This window comes from Paramormyrops kingsleyae, chromosome 1 (genome assembly GCF_048594095.1).
Source record: "Paramormyrops kingsleyae isolate MSU_618 chromosome 1, PKINGS_0.4, whole genome shotgun sequence".
Taxonomy (NCBI): Eukaryota; Metazoa; Chordata; class Actinopteri; order Osteoglossiformes; family Mormyridae; genus Paramormyrops; species Paramormyrops kingsleyae.
The window spans coordinates 17,705,331-17,728,485 of NC_132797.1; the positions used below are offsets into that span (position 1 = coordinate 17,705,331).

A 23,155-nucleotide genomic window follows, 5' to 3' on the forward strand; every position below is an offset into this window, starting at 1 on the left:
CATGATTAACTGGCATCTTGTCCAGAGTGTCCCCTTTATAGTGCCTTTTTCAGCCTATGACAGGCTTTAGATGCCAAACCTCCACTGGGTTATAAGCGAGGGGATGACTCGAATTCACCCAGTATGAAACCAGATTAAATTGTTGTGAATCCAGAGAGGCCATTGAGCCTGATTGCATGTATTTTGACTGCAGGAAGATACCCAAACAACACAGGAGGATCAGATCAAAGAGAACGTTAAAACCCCCAGCCTGCCGTCCAGAGTGTTCAAATATGAAATCATTATCTTCACTCAATCAGCTAACACTCTTTGCTATCCAAGCATTACATTTTCATCAGTTTCCTCTGAAAGCAATGGCATTGGTCAGTGCTATAGTTGGCAAACAAAGGCTATTCAGCATTATTTTTGGATGTTTTTAGGTTTGTGTAGTCCTAGAATACAGCAAAAGTACTTTGGATATGGAATTAGAGGGAAACTAGAAACTATAACGTAAATTAAGTTGGAACCTTCAAGCACCACCTAACTAGGTCAGAATGAGTATCTATCTAAATTAAGGTAAAAGAACTCTAGCATAAAACATACAGCAAATGGCTAAATAATAACAGATAAATGCTAATCATTGTCACAGAAACAGTGTAGCAGCTCCGCTTTTAGCCCTGATTGCTGCCGCTGTTGCTTCTCCTTTACAGGCTGGTCTAATTTCATCTTTGACTGTCTGTCTCTTATATGGACTCCAATAGTTAATAAGCAACAATCAAGCCTGTTGTACTTGTCTCTTCTGTGCCACCGCAGTATTAAACAAACCCGAAGAGAAACAAAGGACAGATGTTTACATGGGCATGTGAAGGCAAGTCGCTCTTCTGAGGGCCGAGTTCCAGCAGAATCAGCCTACCCTGACGGTAGTGGTGCTGCCCTAAACCATTTATCACCTACTGGTGGACTCCGGTTTAAAATATAATTGAATCTGAGCCCCCAGCTTGTCAAATTTAACCATCGGGAACACCCCAAACCCACCCCCGATTTTTGTATTGCTAATGGAATTTCGTCCTTGGGGACTCCTGCCCTAAACACACTAACCGGGGGCAGAATGGTCCCCCTGGGGCAGTGTATGACTGTAATCTGAAGGTCACCGCTTCAAATTCTATGATCATATTGCCATTTGGCCCCTGGACAAGGTTCTTAGGCTCAGCTGCTCTACGGGCACCAGATAAATGTTTAACCCTAGCTTTACTCTAACCCAGGGTTATTCAAATCACGGTCCTTGAGGTCCAAGCACTGCTGGTTTTCCAGCCTTCCTTTACCCGTCAGTCAGGTGTGAAGCCTCTGACCAATCAGAAACAAATAATCACAAATAAAAAAATAAAATAAAAATAAAATCAGTAATTATTAATCTAGCTATCTGGTTGAACTGAAAACAAGGCCTGGATTTGGAATCGAGGTCCAGATTTGAAGAACCCTGCTCTAACCTCTTTGTACAATGACAAATAAAGGCAATCTCTTCTACATTAAGGCCAAGCATTATGGCCTGAATGGACACATTTAACATAAAATGTTTAATTAGAAAGTTTCCAAAACATGTCAGGTGATGGCAAGAGACATATCGGCGTGTACCATACTGCCTAGGTTTCACTGAAAGTACCAGGTACATATTCTGTAATTCAATCGACTGAAGAACTGTCCCGTCCTCTTCAGTTTATTTAATGCAAGTTGTATTATGGTATTATGGAAGGCATGATTTTTACTGTAGCTATGTTATTTTGTTCAGGTGTTTTGGCAATGCAACTAGGAAGGACGGGGATGAGGATAAGCAGATGATTTTGTCCAATTTGCATCCACGGAAGACAGCCTGCATCTTATACTGAAATTATAATAGAGTTCCTCAGGATTGCATCAAATTTTCTTTCTATCTATATTTGACACACAAATTATTTGATTCTAATTAAGCTGAAATTATGGTATAAATCATGGGGAAATGGTGATTTAAATTAATTTTCTTTATTGTGTTCTATTGATTAGCGTGTCATTGCAGCAATCTTTGACATGGCAACTTAATTGATAGCATTTATCAAGTGAACCCATAAAAAGCACTGAATTCAGCTGAATCCCAAACGGTAAGCTAAATAGACCTACTAATGATGTCATAACAACGATCGACATTTATGAGAAAACTAGTTTTAACAATCGGCATCTTTAGTAAGCCAATTTTTCGCTAACAGCAGAAAGCTTATTTTTGTATCTCCAAATAACAGTGAAAATGTATTCCTAAGGTGAACTTGCCTCTATAAGAGCTGGGCAGGTTGGGAACAAGTCCAATACTTCGCCATTTGAACTGGTTAGTTGGTTAATAGCTCATCATCATTTAGGGTGTATGAATGAACAAACCCTGTCCTTAATAAAAAAAAATCTGTTAAAAATGTGCCTGATAATGTGTCATATGGATCTGTCTATTTATGTCTATTTATATAGACATTAATGTGTCAGTACAGGATACTACCTTTAGCTTTTTGACTGTTTTCAACACTCTTTCCTTGCTGATGTATATTCTCTGTTTTGTTTCCTATTGATCATGAATTTTGGGTTGCTGATGTCACTCTGATTAGGGTTAAAGCCTCATTATCTTCTGTCATGTTGTTATAACAAATTTGGAACAATTAAGAATGTCTGTGAATTAATTTTAAATTAATGTTTAAAAATGTCAGTAATTAATGTCTGGTGTACAAAATGTTGGACCCCACAACTTCTGTTCAAGGGACAAGTAATGTTATACCTTTTGAGTTTAACTAAACATACATTTTGTCATTATTAGCTTCTGGTAGATGTCAATATAAAGCAGTAAACAGGGGCCCCCTGCTGGTGAATTGTTGTGTAGTATCACCGGATATTTATATATTTATCCTTCCATCCATCCACCTGCTTGTCCTATGCAGGATCACAGGGCCTCATAAATAAGCTACAGTTGTAAGGCAGGATGGGACACTAGCCCAGTGCAGACATTTATACACGTTTCTGTGAGAATGTTTTAATAACTGCAGGTTGTATGTGGTGTTTAATTAATGGCGGGTGAGATTCTTGGATTAAATCTTGGTTTTGACACTTAACATCTTCATTTCCTTAGTGAAACTTTGGAATACAAGGAAGTTGTTATGTCTGGAGTGTCCTCAAGAGGTCCCAATGGTCTAGGGCTAGGCTAAGAGAGATAAAAAAGACCGGGAAAGGAGAGTAGGAGGCGGGACTAAAAATAATAATAAAGAACGAGTACGTGACTGATCTGTATGTGTTCGAGTCGGATGATTTCTAAACATTACAGAAGTTCAACACTAATCAACTGAAAAAAGGTAACATTTATATTAATACTTTCTCATGGAATTCACCCAGTCTCTGGTACATCTGCCACAAGTACAGCTGCCCTGTTTCTGTTCCTTAGTCCGTCATTGTTCATGTTACTGTGCGTTTTGAAGCTCTGCTTGGTTTCCTAGTCCTGCTCCTTGTTTAGCCCAGTTCCCTATTTGCATTACTTTGTAGTTTCTTTGTTAAGGGTCCAAAGCATGTAGCGCTATGGACCATTATTGTTTTTCTTAGGAGTATTTATTATTATTCTCCCCTAAAACTGAATTCGCAGCCTAAATCGTAAGACCGAGGCTGACCAAACTTGGTAGGATGATGTCAATTCCTACCCACTACTCAGACCCTCCGACCCAAGTCTGTCAGCCAGATGGCGGCGCTATAGCGCCCCCCATACACTTTTCGGCCAATATCTCCTGTCCTGTTAGTCCTACAATTGAAATTCTTTTTTCTATTGATACAGGCACATATTCACTACAACTTTCAGAGTGAAACTATTACGTTATGCCTACTTAGATTTTTTGTTAATTTGCATAATTTGCAAAACTTACTTCTGCCTTAAAGTCCTACACTATCTAACCAAATCAGACAAATGAGGTGTCAAACTGATCAGTCCTCTGAGCTGATCAATTGTTATAAAAGAAGTCTAACATTTCTGTATCATACGGTCATCTGCCACGCCCAAACTCCACCCAAATTTGGCCAGTTTCAGTCTGACTGCTATAACTTCTCCCTGCCTTAGCCTACCTTAACCAAACTTAAAATCCTACCTCCCTGCTCCGTTTCTGGGGACACCATACAAAGCGGCCCGCATTTAGTCAATAGGGAGCGCTACAAATACCTACTTCCAATATCTCCTGAACTGCTTGGCCTAACCAAGTGAAATTTGGCGTATGTTTACCAGAGCATGTAAGCGGAGTGGAGCGGACTGTGAGCGAGGAGCGGAGCGGGCGGAATTTGGTCAGAGCGCGGAGCGGTTTTCTAATAAAGGCTGGAGCGGTCGCTCCAATTTCGCTCTGATACCGCTCACACTACGATTCTGAGACGTACCCAAGTCTACCCAGAATTCATCTGTACAATTATCGAGACTGTTACACAGACTGGCCGAGATGGAATTCGCAAAGTATTTCACAAAGGAAACTGATAAATCATACAAGTGTACTATTCTTATCAAACGTATAGATGACAAGAATGTACAGCAAGAACAACAATGTGGTGAAACTGTTTCAGTGAGTAAAGATTCCCTTTCATTTTTCCTGCCATTTGACTTTTAGAAATTTATCAAACTTCAATGATACTTCAGGCTGTGTTCACTGCAGCAATTACAATTTTTTAATAAATTAGCCAGCAGGTGGAGTCAGTGCTCCATTTCAATAATGCCATCCAATACTTTCAGCCTTTTTCCTGTCTAAATGAACAGCCTAGAATAGGATACAGCATGATATTACTGCTGTTACATGCAGCAGTCCCGCAACTCAGCACTTTGTTAAGAATATGCAACACAGCCTATGTTTACCCAGTCAGTGTAAACAAAGCAACCCTGTAACATCTAGACTTACCAGATCAGTTATGAAGGTGCCTAAATCTACCAACTAGTCAGACCATCAGACCCAAACCATGCATTCAATCAGGCTCAGGCACTGCACCACAGGGTTCTACATTCTGTCCTACATTTGCTGACCTGTTAGACCGACACTCAACAATCTCCATCCTGATTTCTACCTACTACTCAGACCATCTGACCCAAACCAGTCCTGTTCTGTCTGACATCTGCTGACCTGTAGTTCTGTCTGACTTGTTAGTACCCTCCTCTACTGTTTGTCCTACCAGGACGATCATCCTACGCTTTGGACCCGTTTGTTACTGCCTGCAGTATTCTTATTTTTCCCTGTTTGTTATTGACCCCTCGTGGTTTCTTTGCTCGTGCTTTATCCCAATGTGTCCTGTTTCTCTTTATTAAACCATTTTTGTCTTGAAGCAATAAGTGGATCGTCCCCTTTTTTCCACCTGCACCAGGCTACACAATGACACTAATAGCACTGGGCAACAAATTTTAACTTACTTTCTGCTTCCAAAATAAAAAGTGGTGTTCCTAAAGGCGTTTTCGCTGCTGAATTCAAATCTGAAATTACATACACACTATCAGTTCTATATTAACCCAATGAGCAGCATCTGTGTATGCAAGCCATTTTTATAGCCTGCTATAGTTATTTTTTCAAATTCGTTAACGCAATGAAATCACCTTCATAATCAAACAGATTCTGTTCGATGAAGGATTTGTAGCCTTTATCAAGTTTGGACCATTTCCTTAGGGAGCATAGCCTTTGTAAATCCATCTCCAAAGCACAAAAAAATAAATCAGAGGAGGGTTTTCAGATGTATGCCTCATCTTGCATCCACGGATACGAATGGGAGTCTTTTATTCTTTCAACTTTGTCGCTGGTGTTAGCTATAGCTTACGTTAATAAACATTACTCCTGGACAGTGTATGTATGTGCTAATGAAGTATCTGTGAGCATCCCCAGTCTTTCTAACGGAGAATGTCTAACTTAATATGTTCTTTCACATATGTGAAAGGTTGCTGTGTTATCGATTCTGTTGTTGTTGCATGCCTTTTATGGCACGTTCAAATGGGCTCATGTTTACTGTGTTCACGAGATGAACCCTTTTGTATGGAGTGATTATTCAAATTTTATTAAATAAATACATTTGTGCACGAATAACTATATCATTGGTGGCATGGTGATGCAGTGGTTAGCACGGTTGCCTCCCAACTCTGGTACCAGGGTTCAAGTCTCCGCCTGGCTTACATGTGTGTTCTCCCCATGTTTTTGTGGGGTTTCTTCTGGGTACTCTGATTTCCCCCCCACAGTCCAAAGACATGCTGAGGTATGCCCATAGGTGTTGCGGTCGGTCGGGGGATCAGGATCAGGGAGATGAAGGTTCAGGGAATACAGGGTTTAATTGGGAGAACCGTCAAGGCAGGGTATGAAACGGTAGACAATGTTAATGACAGACCCGAACGTGGACTAAATACAGGACATGACATCAGAATAAACACAAGACAGCTGGTCCAATGGGAATTCACATGTGGGTAATGAGGTGGGTGTGGCACACATGAGGACTGGACGCACAGGTCACGATAATAGGTGTGAATGGTGTGTGATGTGCCCTGTGATGGGCTGGCCCTCCGTCCTGGCTTGTTCTCTTCCCGTAGCTTCCGGGATAGGCTCTGGACCCCCACAACCCAGAAGGATAAGTGGTTTGGAAAATGGATGGATGAAACACATGTTTATCCTTTCTTGCACCCATAATTCCTCAAACAGGAAGCAAGTGAGCCGTATTTCGCGCTTGCAGATGTGACGTCAAAGAGCCCGTTACACAATGGCTAAGACAAGTTATAGGATTAGGCAAGAATTCTTTATTCATGGCTGTGTTCTTAGGCAGTACTGAGAGTGAGCCCACTCCCTTGGATGAGAAGCAACCCCACACATGAATGGTCTCACCATGCTTTACTGTTGGCATGATACAGGTATGATAGTAGCACTCACCATTTTTTCTCTAGACAATCTTTTTTCCAGATGCCCCAACCAATCTGAAAGGGGATTCATCAGAGAAAATGACTATACCCCAGTCCTCAGCAAAACAAACCTTAGGTTTAATATATTGTGTAATTGTATTTAAAAGACTTCCTGAGCCATTAAACTAAACTTAAAAATCAACTATGCTGATCATCATAATCGAAAAAACCCACCATGTTGTAAGGAATCCACTTGCAGAGTCTCGGCAGTTTCGGCAAAACGGTGGTTTATTGAACAGTAAAAAATAATATAATGTAATACAGTGTAGACATACTCCGGGTACTGAAAGGCAGCTCAAATACAAATTAAGGACAGTTTTTTTCACCCCCCATTATACCCCAAAAAGACTCTCCCCAACAAGGTGCTGTGTGTAGGTGTTGTGAGTGAGTTTACATACAGTATAAAGAGGCAGAAATGGGGCAGGACAGGATGGAGACTTTCTAATGATTGTAATTCAATTATCTTCCTTATCACCCTAGTGGTGCCGACTGGAACCCCCATTCTCTCCCTGGCTTCCCCCCATGATCATTAATTGCTAAAACTGTCTGTATTCAAATGATCAACCAAGAACATTGGGACATCTTTACTACTTTTCCTTACATAATCCCCCCTTAAACCTTGAGCCTCAGTGGAAGAGCAGTGAAAGGTTTACCTAGCGCACAGTACCAGCATCAAACTGATCAGTGGTCAACATACAAGGGTAGGACAGGGGAGGTCGTAGCGGTGTGGTTGTCCGTCTCTATAACCTACACCCTACTTGGTGTCATGCACACTTTCCTCTCCACATATCCAAGGTCCCTTTTCCGCTGTTCCCTTAGGAATCTGAGATAGACCATCAAGGCCACACCCAGCAGCAGTACCACGACACATGCAGTGATAACTGCTTTGAACTGTACATCCCAGTACATGTCCTGGTAGTTCTCCTTCAGCGTCGACATTCCACTGATATAGTTACTGACCTGCTCTGTCAGTTCCTTCTCACGCTCATGCATTTTAAGCAGCTGAACCTTCAGTTGCTGCTCAACCTCCTGCAGGTCTTGAATCCTGTTTGTTTCAGGTAAAGGTTCAAACTGGAGGAATTCTGCATATGGGTCATCTAAGTAAAGATAAATCCTATTCTTGGTATAGTACAATTTTCTGCCTCCAATATTCATTGGGTAGATCACCTGAATGCAGAAAGCATTGCTCGGTGCTCTGCACTGTAAATTGGTTGTGGTTAAACTGTTGTTAATTGCATTAATGCAATAGGTGTTGTTACCAATGAACCTGATTTTTTCACTTCTCGGCCGTCCCTCTGAGTCCTCATTCCTCCCATTCTTTCTGCATTATGTCATCAAAAGGCTTACTAATGGTAGGCTCATCTCTGCAGGCATCAATTAGTTGTGTGTTTAAATCATTCCCATCCATCACAACTGTTACGAATCCCCATTGCACATTATTAATATACGTGTAGGGTGTAGGAACAGTGATTATTCCATTGACTGGAATGGGCCACATCCTGGGACACCGTTCCTCACACCTTTGCTCCTGATTCATTCCCCACACCAGCTTACAATCACATTTGAAGTTCCCAATTGTATTGATGCAAATTTGGTTGAGACCATAAGGTGTCTTACTTCCTTTGCATTCATCAATGTCCTCACAACTACCAACTCCATTTCCCATGAGGCCTGCAGAGCAGTGGCATTGTTCTTGTCCAAAGGAAGTCCTTGAACACGTGGAATTTGCATGGCATGTCACGTTGTAGTCCTTGTACTGAAGGTATGCTGTTCCATTGTCATGCACCATGTATTTGCTTGCTGTGTCGCTGCAGTACGCAAATGCGAAGCATACCATGAGTAGGAAGGGCTGGATGAGCCCCCCTTGATCGTTTCTCCTCTGTGTCATGACTTGATGCGATAAAAACCTGAAAAACAAGTGCAGCATTCATTCTTATGTCAGGTTAACATCTTGGATTTTTATACAATTTGCATTGGTCAGCATGGAACATCTGTATACTGGTTCTTTCCTCCCTTTCAGCCTAAGCTTAAGATTGCCCTCCCCACAGGTATCAACAATTTCATGTGGTCCTGTCCAATTTGCATCCCAAGGCCCTTTCTGGAGGTAATTTTTGACCAATACTTGCTCCCCTATTTCAAATTTGTGGATGCTGGGTTTTACAGCATCATCACATCGTTTTTTGTTTCCCTGGTGGGCTACTCCCATATTGTGAGTGGCAAACAGTAATTTGTCTTCCAGAGTACTCTGGACATTTTTCAGAAACTGGTCATGTTGCACTCGATCTAGAATTGGTTTTGTCACATCTCCCATGTTGGGACGCAACAAAGGCATCTTCCTGCCTGTCATCAGTTCATGAAGGCTAATGCCAGTACTCTTACGGCTGGTGGCCCTAACGGCCATTAGGATTCCTGGTAAGTGACGACACCAGTCCTGCCCAGCATCTAGTACAGCCTTTTTCAAGGCTGTCTTCAGAGTCCTGTTCATTCTCTCCACCACTCTAGATGACAGAGGGTGGAAATTACCAGAGAAGGATTTTAGCATTTTCTCTGAAACACAGAGTAAGACTGCGAAGAGCCGTTAACTTCTTATGTGCAAAGGCATCAGTTGTCTCAAAGAAATTGAGAAACGCAGAAAAACAGGATAAAGTAAAAGAGAAGACATAAAAACTTAAAATTCCATGTTCTGTCAGATAACCGTTAATACAGCACCCTAGCAGCCTGCTGACAGTTAATTGTACTGTGGCTGACTGTTTGTTCTTCAATGGCAGAATTTGTAAAACCTAGAATAAAAATTAAAAGCTTTCCTAAAACATAGCATTAAAGCTAACGATTTGCAAGTTGCAGTTTGTTGCACTTAAGTTGTTTTGTATTATTTGACTTATTTTATTTCAGAACATATAGGGGTCGATTTTCCCATGCACTTAAGTCAAAAAGCATGCAGCTAGGCCTGCATGTTTTTTTTTACTTAATTGCATGGGAAGTGCATGCCTTTTAGTTAAGTGCATGGAAGAATTTATCCGTAAGTGTTTATATACAGAAGAATAAGTATTAAAGATGCATCTGATATTTTTTAAGAATGAATGGCTGGAAGATATTCAAAACTGAATATTTTCAGAGGCAATAGAAAAAATATTCCTAATTCCCATTCTGTCCCATTGTGTATGAATACAGCATGTTCAAAAATTTAATGGCAGTTTGAGTTTCGGTCATACTTCAGGGTACACAAATAATTATGCTATTACTTACGTATTAATTAACCACAATAGATGTTAGTTATAAACTGATGCTTGTTCATCATTAATGAATCATGATGCAACTTTTATCCCAAGCAATTATTATATTTGATACTATATCTGTAAATTCTGTAAATCTCAGTGAACTACTGAAGGAACCACTGTAGGAACAAATAATGAATAACACATGTAAAATACTGATCTCACGTTTGTTCATTGTTAATGAAATGTGACTCCTCATCAATCCCAGGTGTTGCTGGCCATCCCACCTTTCACCCCCTTTCTGAATACCCTTGTGTGTTTGCCCTGAATCCCGGACCGTCTCATAGCTCAGTGGGTTGATCGTGTGGCACAGACGCTAAAACCCTCGGGTCATGGGTCTGAGGCTGGCCAGTGACCAGCCTCACCACTCATTTGTATCTGTTAGCTTTCTGTTCCCCGGTGTCTTCTAGTGTTTATTATCGAATTTTGTTTTCCTGTTTTGGTTTATCCCAGCCTCTGCCGTGTTTTATTATCACTTATTATTATCATTTTGATAGTTCCAGTATTTCTTAGTATTGTCATCCTAGTGTTTGCTTTGTTTCTTAGTTTTCGGTGTTCCTATGTCACCCAGCTTCCATGTGCTTGTTGTTGTTAGTAGTTTCACTTGTTGCTTGTTGTTCCTGTGTGTTCTCACACAACCATGGTCAGGCTCTGCAGAAGTTTGTGGACTGGTGTGACACCTCATGTCTGGAACTAAACGTCAGTAAAACCAAGAAGATGATGGTGACTTACACCAACAAACAGAGGGACCTGGCTGCAGCAGTTACCACCTTCATCCATGGTAAACCAGTGGAGCTAGTCCAGGAGTATAAATATCTGGGCACCATCTTTGACCACCTGCTGAAATTCTCCTCCAACACAGAGGAGATTCTCAGGAAGTGTCATCAGCAGCAATACCTCATCAGGAAGCTGAATTCCTTTGGAGTCAGGAAAGACATTTTGAGGTCTTTTTATTACTCCTTCATAGAGAATGTCATCTCATTCTCCATCATCTGCTGGTTCCATTTCACCAGCACGCAGCACAGAAATCAGCTACAGAGCACTGTCAGCATGTGCTCTAAGATTATTGGTCTGCCCTTGAGATCCATATCACACATCTGTGACCAGCAGACACACAGGCTAGCACTCCAAATCATTAAAGACCCATCACACCCACTGAACTCTGCCTTTGAGTGGCTCCCCTCCAAACGCCGGCTCCGATGTCCCGGTTGCAAGACACAGAGGAGGAGGGCCACTTTTGTTCCTAAAGCTGTCCTTCTTTTGAACTCCTGACACCCCCCCAAACCCACAATTATCACCTCACACTCCCACCTCCCCTCCCCCTACAATCCAGACCTCCTCAGATCTGAGTCTCTCACTTCTCATTTCTCCACTTTCATCATCATGCACCTTATTGCCTCTGTACTTAAAAGTCATTTATTTATTATTGTTCATAGTTCATTGTGTGTCTATTGTGTCATCTGTTGTGTCAAATGTTACAACTGTTATTTGTGTGCGCTGCTCCTCTATGCCTTTTAAATTCCCAGATAGCAGCTGACTCCGATCCGGATCCGCCTCTAGTCCGGCAGATCCGCGTTACAGTCACATCCGTTTTACAGCTGCGATATGGACATGGCCCGGGCCCAGGCTTCCGTGGCGGGAACGCAATAATGTCAGCAGAATCAAAGCAGCTACGGGCCGGATCCGGGGGACGAGCGCGCGAATTTTCATTTTCTGACAGGATCACCGGAGCGTGCAGATAAAGTTCTAGGAAGCCGCTTTATTGAGGTACGTGCAATTTAGTCACATAGTGCGGTCAAACTGTGCTAGAAGTAAATTAGTACCTTTTTGATTTTGGTGGGCTGTTAATTGTTAAGTTAATCTTAAAATGTTTGGACTTATAACTAGTTTGCTAGCTGGCAACTGAGTCTGTGTTAGCTATAGCTCGTACTAAAATAAGCGTGGGTCGGTTAATAAAAGCGTGGGTCGGGTAATAAAAGGCAATAATGAGAGTTATAATACCCTGAAATATGTTTTTATTTTAATTAATTGTATTCTTCAGGTGAATTTAGTAGATTAATCGAGAAAATGTGCAGAAACATTTGACATTCAATAGCATATTCTGTCTCCATTTTAGGTTCGGCCACATATTCAAGGATAAGTGTTTTTTATTCTTCTATAATTCTAGCTGTCTGGAAAAAATAGAAATATCACCGTGTAAAACTGTTGTCTGATAATTATACAAATTAGGGGAAAAACGTTTAAACGTTAATGAAGTTCAGTAAGTTAATTTGCTTATATACCTTAAGTTACGGTAAGTATATATGCATTGATTATTATGACAGATAATCTTTAATATTCAACTAACAGCTTTTTTCTTGGTCTTTTTGTTTGCAGATGCCTCTTGGGAATTAAACCATATGTTGAGTAGCAAAATGATGTTTGTGCATAATTTTTCATAATGTATTTTTGTATGTTAAAAATAAAGAAGTTATAAATATCCAGTCAGTACTTGTGGTTGTCGATGTAATTTTGTATAGTTTTGTTTCTAATAAATTTCAAATGTTTAAATTTCCTGAGTCATATTTCATAATGCCAAAAATGCTAGTCTATTTTTATTTTAGGTGGTGCTGTCATGTTGCTAAATTTCCAGAATTGCCACTTTATTGTGGTGAAGGGGTTTGTTACTCATTTGAATTAGTAGCATAAGAAAATAATTTTGATGTTCAACAAATGTATGCTACTACTTGATTTATTAGTAATATGAAGTATTTTTTAAATCCACAAAATGAGCTGGTCCAGATCCAATACGGATCTGAGCCAGACTTGCCCTGATCTGTCCCAAATGTGGACCAGATTCAGTACAGAACTGGTCCCGATCTGGCCCAGATTTGGGCCAAATCACTATAAAAGAATCCTCATCTGCATGGTCTGGAGCTGGCCCAGTTCTGGTCCAGATAAAGGAAACCGGATCCACGCCGGTATTGGCCCGTTGTGCCAAAGGACACCGGCCCAAGTCCGTTGTGCGGATCTGGCCCAGAACTTACGAAGGACCTGGGCCAGATCTGGGCCAAATGATTTTTGCTATCTGGGTTGCCTCTCGTGGACAAATAAAGTTTTTTGGAATTGGAAATCTGATAGAGTTCACTAAGTTCATTCAAATCAGAGTTCTCAGATCTGATAGGCCTATGTTACATCAGATGTTACAGTTTTGACAACTAGTGTGTTTTGCATACATGCACTCTTGTGTGTGTTTGTGTGTGTGCGAGAGAGATGCAATTTTGTGCAATTTTCCGCAACCCTTCAATAAATAACGACGTAAAAATCGATCTTTCGGTTTCTTTGTTGTTGTTTGGTACACAGTTAATCTTGCATAAAATTGTGTCATCATCTTCAATGCGAATCTAGCATAAATCTATGTCATCTCCGGGTTACAGTGTCACAAATGACACTTCATTGGTAGGTTCCATGGCAATACAGGCTCACTGGTGTTTGTTTTTTTTTCCTCGGGTCGGATCGCGTTTTGGGTCATTATCCACGGGTATTTTTGCGGGTTGGGCGGGGCGGTTTGGATCTCCTGACGGGTCGGTTTGGGGCGGGTGTTAAAAAAAGCCGACCCGGGCAACACTACCGTGTGGAATCCCCGTGTGATCAGCTGTTTCTGGTTGTTGTCATTAGTCCTCTGTATTTCGTCCGCGTTTCAGTTTGTTTCCCCAGTCCGGTCATTGTATTGTCCTTACCTGTAATTAAACCCCGTATTCCCCGATACCCTGATGTCTGCGCCTTTGTCTCCGTTCCGTCCACGCTCGGCAGGACAATATTATTATAATTAAATGTATTAATGGTTTATTTTTAATATAAAAATGAATAAGAAATCTTTATTTTTAAATGCATTTTATTATATAATAATAATTACTGTTACTGTGTATCATTGTCTAAATGTATTTTTACAGTCTAAACATATGTATTCAGTTAGTGTAAACATGCTATCACAGCGAATGCGAGGCTGAGACTGAAGTTACCCTTTTTTTCCGCTGAGAGACATGCCGCGTGACTCATTTCCCCGCGTGTACAAGTTATCTTAGGTCGGCGTTCACGGTTTTACTAATGAGATTCAAATCAAGTTCTAGGTAATTCAGGTCCGGTTGGTTCGACTTTTAAGAAATTCGAGTTCTAATGAGTTCGAGAACTGAGGTACCACTGTATTCTAATGAAGCATAGCTACTCCTACCAGGGGCGGGTTCATTACCAGTGACTGCACTATAAAGACTGGTGCGGAGCGTATTTCCATCTCACCAGCGACACGAGATAACGTCAATCCTGCAAGGAAGATCAGTAACGCAAGAGGTTCACCTTCTCCTGCACGCAGTCACTGAGAAAACAGCATGGTGAGCACAGCTGATTTGGTACTTTTTATAAACACTGACAGCACACCCGTGATGGATAAAGTTCTAGCAGCCACATATGTGGGACAATGTTTGCCCTTTTTAGTAAATCATACAAAAGAAACAAGTTTCCAGTCTTTCAAAACATCTAATAATACAAGAGAAGAGCAAATTTCCAGAACTCGCTGTCCATTTTGCCTCTGACATGCGATCTCCAATTATCTGAAGTCAGACTTCCTCATCATATGTTACAGTATTAAGAACCCAAACTTACTCAGTCCTCATGTAATTCAATGAAGAACTTTCATTTGAATTTCCAAAATTCCGCAAGCATTTTCTCGAAAACATGTTTGGGAAATTTCCTCTCCAGTTTCTTTAATGAAATACTTGTGAAGCTTGGAAACATTTTTGTAAAATTTGCTAAAATGGGCAAAAAAATACAAACTTTTACTTATGAATTATTTTGACTAATATACTTGAACACAGATATACTACAAATGTAATATGCTATATAACAGATATACTGCATTCAAGTGTCTCTGATTCTGTTCCAGTGGCAAACAGTTTAAATATTAAAACTATTTAAAGTCATTTTAAAAGTATTTTGTCACTGTCTGGCTGAGCGTAGTGCACTGTATGCTGTACATGGTTTGTCACTGTCTGGCTGAGCGTAGTGCACTGTATGCTGTACATTATTTGTCACTGTCTGGCTGAGCGTAGTGCACTGTATGCTGTACATGGTTTGTCACTGTCTGGCTGAGCGTAGTGCACTGTATGCTGTACATTATTTGTCACTGTCTGGCTGAGCGTAGTGCACTGTATGCTGTACATGGTTTGTCACTGTCTGGCTGAGCGTAGTGCACTGTATGCTGTACATGGTTTGTCACTGTCTGGCTGAGCGTAGTGCACTGTATGCTGTACATTATTTGTCACTGTCTGGCTGAGCGTAGTACACTGTATGCTGTACAAGCTTTGTCACTGTCTGGCTGAGCGTAGTGCACTGTATGCTGTACATGGTTTGTCACTGTCTGGCTGAGCGTAGTGCACTGTATGATGTACATGGTTTGTCACTGTTTGCTGCAGGTCATGTCTGGGGTTTGGACTGTGGGTCTCCTGACTCTCTTCCTCATTTTCAAAGAAGGGGAGAGTAACTTAAACAACCAAAACCTGCATAACATCATAAAGGAAATGAAGAATAGGTAAAGTGGACAAAGTAGACATATCTTATAAACGTATAAAATTATATTTTTTCATTACTGAATTTTAGCATAGTCTATGGAAAAAAACTGTGAAACTTGATTTCCATGTATACCTGCACTAAACCCTGAAGATGTGCTGTCTTAACAGGTTGGACCCTCAGAAGTTACGAGATGAGATAAGAAATAAAAACAACCCCAATATGGCAACGTGAGTACCAAATATTTCTGCTAATTCATGTACTAAAGGACATGCAGAGATGTATACTACCAGATGTACCTATCAATCAAGTGGGTCTTTATTGTCATACCATCTATATTCAATCCACATTCAGCATTCAGTAACACAAAATAATGTTCCCCAGAACCACGGTGCAGTTTAAATTCATTACTGGGAAAAAAAATCTAATCATAGTATCGAAGTATGGGGAATTTACGGCATGTTATTTTTACAGGGGTGTCCAATACAGCGTGGGTCTCCAGCTCACAAGTGACGATTGTGATTCAGGAAGCATGACATCCGTCACAGCTAACTTTGCAGCGGTCAGGAATCAAATGGCAAATGAGGCTGTGTTTAATACTGCTGGTGTAACAGCAGCTATTCCATGGAAAGTGTATAATAATAATAATGGTCAGTATATATACACAGATCATGCAGAATATCGAGTTCTCAAAGGACTCGGGAGAAACCAGGCCAAATGTCTGGTCGTCTACACTTACTTCAGCCCCTGTTTAACCAAATGTCTTGATGAAAATAATCGTAATAATATAATTTGGATGTTAGGGGATGTCTTTAAGCAGCAAGTTGGGTACAAGGCATTTGTTTACGACAGAATTTTCTATAAAGACACTGATGTAGACCAATTATACAATGTGTTGAAGCAAATCAACTCTGTGCCTGTGTACTGCTGTGAAAATAACCGCTGTACGCAGTTTGATGGGAACAGAGGCCTTGACCAAACATGTTTGAATGTGTAGGATCCTCACTGAAACATTCATGCTTTTTCTACCTGCTGATTCAAAATGAACTTACACCTGTGCTATATACATCTTTCTGAGCTCTGCCATGTCTTATTATTGCTGTGTGGTATTAAAAACAGTCCTGTATGAATGCAAAAAGCAAACTGCATTAAAGGCTAAAATAATCAGCCTATTTAAGTTAAATGATGCCTGTCTCCTCAGTTGTGATAAGTAGAACACAGTAGTCCCTTTTTATCCACGGATAATACGTCCGAAGACCTACCACACATGGATAGCAAAAACCGCAGATAAGAGTGAACCACTCATGTGTGATGTGATTTTCGTGTACATGCATATGGTAAAGTCTAATTGATAAATTGAAAACTGTAAGACATTTACAACAATACAATAATAATAAAGTATGTTGTACATTATCATTATTTATTACACGGCTCTCTGGAATGCTTGATTCTGATTGGTCAGTTGAGACATTTGCAGGTTCGTTCTTTTCAAATAATGACCGCTCCAAAGTAATAACGCATAGCCGGTACTACTTGTATGTTTAAAATCAGTCCGCGCCAACAAAGATTATCGTTTAAAAATGTTAATTTAAAACAAATATGTCAATAAAATGTTTCAAATTTATATTCATGTCCAGTTTTTTTCCTTATGTGGCAAGTAGCCGTGTAATAAGCGGGATAATGTACAGGCAGCCGGTAGTTATCGCGAAATAAGCCCCTTCAGTGTGATACAAGACCCTCCGCTTCGCGTCGGGTCCTGATCACACTGTCGGGGCTTATTTCTGCGATAACTACCGGCTGCCTGTACATTATCCCTTACACAGTATTGTATAGTACTCTGCTCTCTCTCTTGAATGAAAGGGATTCTATTTTTAATCTAATATTAGCCTAATTCTCAAGAAGTGATAGAGCAATGAAAACCTTGTATCAGGGGATGGCAGAACAGTGAAAATCATGCTTTTTATAGTAGTCACATGTCTCAACGATTATCGTTCTCTTGCTCTAACACCGATTGCTATGAAGTGCTTTGAGAGGCTTGTTCTCGCGCACATCAAGGCCAGAATTCCCACTGATCTGGACAGCCATCAGTTTGCTTACCAGGGAAACAGGTCAACAAAAGATGCAATTTCATTTGCACTTCACACTACCCTGTCTCATCTGGAGCATCCTGACACATATGCCAGAATGTTATTTATTGACTTCAGCTCCGCCTTTAACTCAATAATCCCTCACAAACTGATTACCAAGCTCACCAACCTGGGGCTAACCACCACTCTGAACTTTCTCACCAACAGACCACAATGTTAGGGTGGGAAACCGCATATCATCCACTCTCACACTGAGCTCAGGAGTGTCCTCAGCCCAGCTCTTTTCACCATATTCACGCACAATTGCACACCCATCCGCACCTCCAACAACATGTTGAAATTTGCATATGACACCACGGCAGTGGGACTGATAACAGGAGAGGATGAGACCCACTACAGGGAGGAGGTGCAACACTTGGTACAGTGGTGCTCAGACAGCAACCTTGTCTTGAATATATCCAAGACAAAGGACATTGCTATGGACTTTAGGACAGTCAGGAAAACGACACCTTCCCCCCTCCACATAAGTGGAGAGGAAGTGGAGAGGGTTATGGTGCGTTCGTTTTTCTCTCGGAACTCGGAAACTCCGAGTTGAGTGACATCACGTCCGACAATCTCCCGTTCGAGCTACCCACATCTCGGAACAAACATGGCTGCCTCCATGAACACGTTGCTGTGTGTTGTTGCTTTATATTTTAGCAGATTTGGAGTTTTCCAAATGGAGAAATGGAGATTTTTCCGAGAGACAAACAAGAAACACGAACCAGTCAAACCACATTAAAAGCTTTATAAAATATTTTAGTACATTATAGCGATATTCTTTTTTCGATCGGTAGACAAACTACAAACAAACTAAGTCGCCATGTTGAAATTACGTCACAGGGGCAACTCGGGCAACAAAATCTGGTCCGACTTCAATGTCATAAAAGGGGCGTGTTTCCGACGGGAAGTGACGTTTTTCGTGACGTTTTCATCCAAGTTCCGACTTGGAGAGAAATAATCGAACGCACCATAAATGACATCAAATTCCTGGGGATCCACATATCAAAGGACCTGAAATGGACTGTTAACACCTCTCACTTAGTGAAGAGAGTTCCGGTCTGACACTTTTGGCTGTCTTACAAAGAAAGGACAATATCATGAACATTGTCAGTCAGCCATAAAGGTCAGTTGGGGTCCTGTAGCCCTTTCATGCATGAATAAAGCGAAAAATTATCCAGATTTTGGTCGCTCGGGGGAGTCTCTAGTATGGAAGGCCAACGGGGCCAAAACGTCTTAAAAAACACGTCGATTTTTCACATGCAAAAAATCAACACGTCGATTTTTCACACCTTCAGACGTCAAAAACAGGCAGCATTTTGCAACGTATGCTGAAATGGACAAAGCGTCCCTTTCAAAATAAAAGCACCACCAACTCCTGTCCACAAACGTCCCTTAGTTGAGTGTTTCCCTCTTTTTAAATTATCTATTCATTATCAATTAATACATGCACACTGAACATAAAAAACATGGATATACTGCCTTTTTATACTGCCTATCTGCTGTCATACACCTGCCTCAAGTACTTTTGTCCATTAGACAAACAATTGCACATACTTGTACCCAGCAAACAATATGACGTTGAAATGACGTCTTTTAGACGTCTTGGCCTACCGTAGAAAAGACGTCTTCAGAGGGTGCAGAATGAAAGTTTTTATGACGTCTTTTTTAGACGTCCTCTGGATGTTCAGTTATGACAACTATAAGACGTCTGTATAAGGTGAGAAAACAGTCCGGAAATGGTCGGTGTCGACGTCGTTTTAACGTCACACATAGACTTACTTTAGACGTAATTTATGTATTTACAGCTTTATTCATTACAAAATAATCCCCACTATATATTCTAATACCATATTATGTTTCACCCCAATAACCTAGTATCATTAAGCAAATTCAGTACAAAAAGTCTCACACAGCATTCTTAATACATTTTTATTGGGAGTATCAGATCAGATGATAACACACCTCCCCCTCTCCTTGTGTCTTACAACATCACAGCAAAAATAAATACATTTAAACCAAAAACTAAGTGAATTTAAACATCAATAATTCACTCAATACACAATACACATAGTTACTGTGATGTTGCGCTGCTTTATTTGGTTTAATCGTCCAGTCTGAGAAGGCATTCAAGTAAGAATTGTATTGTACTGAGTACATGACAATAGTAACTTTGAATCCTTGAAATACATGTATTTGATAATTTTCCTGGCAGCTATCTTTTTACACAGAGCCACAATACACAATAATTTTATTCACTGCTAACAGTTTGTATCAGGAGTTGGTTATTGTAAAAGAAGTAATGTGCATGCAGGTGATTTTTGTATAGATTTATCTACACCCTTCTGGTAGTGCTGCCATTGCAGTCAGGTGTCACAGACTACGAGGAGTATAAGTAGTCCGACTTGGCTGCAGTCAGTTTATATTCCACCCTTGCAGCCGCCGGCAGATCGCGTTCCACGTCGCGTCAGCTGCAGACAGACCTAAGCCCAAGTAGAACGCACCCATTGATTACTTTTTGGCTGTTTTGCTAGCGTTCAGTAAACCTCTGCTCGATAGGCCATCAAGTTGTCTGTCTCAGCGCATTCTATAAAACGGAGCCAACTTGGTTGATCGAGTTTTATTGTCTATGTGTATCATCGTGATCATCCTCATTTTTTTATCGATAAAAAAATCGTTTTATCGCCTAGCACTACTTCTTATTGTGAAATATGTATATATATTTTTTCAAAATCAGTATTTATTTCATAATGCCGTTTTTCATCATTTCATGACGCTGAATGATGAAATACTTTACTTTTCCCGCTTTACTGCAAAATGGAAGTCGTTCTGTGCTCACAAGAGCGCTAAAAATATATTAAATCATATTTCACAATAAGTAAATTTATATAACAGAATGCAATATATTTCACAATAATGAGTTGTATTTCACAATATCATTCTCATATATTTCATAATACTTTTGAACACTTTGGAGTTCCATATGTACAGATGTGTCTTACCTTCAGATTAATTATGTGGACATATTGGTTTGCAAAAAAGTCAGCAATGCGATTATTAAACAATGTACACAACTAAACAATGCTAAATACTACTTACCTTAAACTTTAAACTTGTCCACAACGACGTGCAGTTTCTCACAACCGTTTTACTGCAAAAGACCGCATGCGCGACAGTGTCGGGTTTTTTTTTTTTTTTAATTTTTAGCGCTACGGCAACAGAACTTGGCCAAACCACACACCGGACGTGCATCGGCAAATTGTGATTATGGGATTTGCTTACGTGTAGCAGTTTATTTTTGGACAATTTAAAACATTAAAATGACAACAGCATGAGCTACAATAGGCACCAGAATTGACGCTGACAATGTTTACATGGAATTGACGATCTGCCTACAAATTTCCAAAAGTCGCCTACCTAGACGTTCAGCTTGAACTACATATCTACGCCCAAGAGGGGTCAGAGTTAGACGTGCAGATACTGCACCTGATTTGCACGTTGTGTAGACATCCAGATATGGTTCTGGACCGACCGACTCCATCTAGACATGATCTGCACGTCTGATGGACGTCTCATGTTTGGTGGGTAACTTCCATCCAGTGACTACATTCAACATATTTATTCAGCTATCCCAGCACTGCTGGTATTTAATGGTGTCTATATTGAAGTCTTATTATCCATGTATAAATGGCATTTTACATACAAGTTGTTGAGACCTGCGCGAACGAACGAGCAGGGAGCGGAGAATCAGACTAAGGAAGCCGTGACGGGTAAACGGGGTTTATTAAAGCAGACAGGGAGCAGCACAGGACGAACATTAATGACAGACCTGGGGAAAACGGACTCAGACGCAGACTAAATACACAGGACAAGGCGAAAATAACAGGCAACAGGTGATCACAATCAGGAATTAACACGAGCTAACGAGGGGGGCGTGGCACACACGAGGATCATACGAGCAGGTCATGACACACGTCTCCAAACGCAAGGACAGATCATAACATATTAGTTATTATTATTTTAATTCTTGTAATATACAGCTGTTACTTTTTCTCATCATTCGTTGTCCCACAGACATTATTTTAAAGTTAGTCAACATGAAAATGTTGGAGCAAAAATTACTGCATTTTAAAAATTTAACATGTTAAAATGATGGCAGCATATTGTGCCTCTGACTACCATTTCGGGCATCAGTGAAAATGGTCGATTGTGCAGAAAAACTGCAACGCGCAAATACATCATCCGTGCAATGTCTGATCAGCTCCCCCGATGGAGAAATCCGTCACATTAGTGCTTCATTCATCGAAATTGTTATCGGCATTTTGCGTTATTCTAGGCTCGTTTTCACTTTACGTTGTAGATTTGAAGTTGTAAAACCAACATAATAAACACAGAATCACCTTGTGCTCTAATTTGAATAATCGAAAAGAGGAAATACGACAACAATAGTTAACCTACATCACTGTCAAGTAATTTGCAGTCACACCTCAACGATCCACGCGTGTACTTACGTCATAGAAAAAATTAACATAATATAAATATTTATTATTACGAAAGTGGAAGTTTCGTGTCGCATCAATGAATACATAAATTATACTAATAAGCAGTGGGACGTATCGCCGTACGTGTTTAAACATACCGTGACTAAGAGACAACGCAGGTCTTCGCCGCAGGTACGTATTTCTGCATCACTTTACGTTTTTGATTACGGATTCTTTGCGTGGTTGTGATGAGCCACAGAAGACTGCTTAACGGAGGTGTGCGTGCCATTAAACTAGATAGAGAACTTGATTCGGAGCGCAAAGGAAAATGGCTCTTAGAAGCTTTCTTTTGAACTGCAATCAGATATTTACAGAATACACCCGGCTGGCATTGTCTAATAATGGACAAGCTAATGTAGACACAATACTGACGAAGTAACTCATTTTTCGCTACTTTAATATAACAGCTGTTATTATGATTTATGCCCTTAGCGTGTCCTTGAATATCTCTATCTTGCTATAATAGAATGACTACAATGGAAAGCAGTGTACGTTGGGCAAGTGGGCGATTGATTGAAAATGAATTTGCTGATGAGATGATAACAATTTCGGAGTTTGTTGCCGAGATTCAAACACTCACTCAGCAACAAGGTTTGTCAGGTGTATTATATTAAACATATATTACAATTGTATATTATTATTACAGTTTCAATTGTCCCAAAGCAGAAAAAATCACTACAGCCATTAATTGACAAATCCAGAGTGGTGCAGCTAATCTACGCACGTAAACCCAAGTTTTTCTTAGGAGAA

At 40.4% G+C, this 23,155-nt stretch overlaps 2 long non-coding RNA genes across 3 annotated transcripts; one reads left to right on the forward strand and one right to left on the reverse strand.

Annotated features, from left to right (window-relative positions):
* Nucleotides 1–14,424: 14,424 nt before the first annotated feature.
* LOC111847029 (uncharacterized) lies at nucleotides 14,425–16,921 on the forward strand. The gene is made up of 4 exons (XR_011982916.1): nucleotides 14,425–14,564; nucleotides 15,645–15,760; nucleotides 15,909–15,968; nucleotides 16,213–16,921. It is a non-coding gene; the product is annotated as an uncharacterized lncRNA (long non-coding RNA).
* Nucleotides 16,922–19,782: 2,861 nt separating this feature from the next.
* Nucleotides 19,783–21,444, reverse strand: LOC140578648 (uncharacterized). Of its 2 annotated transcripts, none has more exons than XR_011982921.1 (3): nucleotides 21,351–21,444; nucleotides 20,964–21,015; nucleotides 19,783–20,347 (listed from the first exon to the last, which is right to left on the reverse strand). It is a non-coding gene; the product is annotated as an uncharacterized lncRNA (long non-coding RNA). The 2 variants fall into 2 exon arrangements; XR_011982919.1 differs by having other exon boundaries at nucleotides 21,282–21,444.
* Between the last annotated feature and the right edge of the window lie 1,711 nt (nucleotides 21,445–23,155).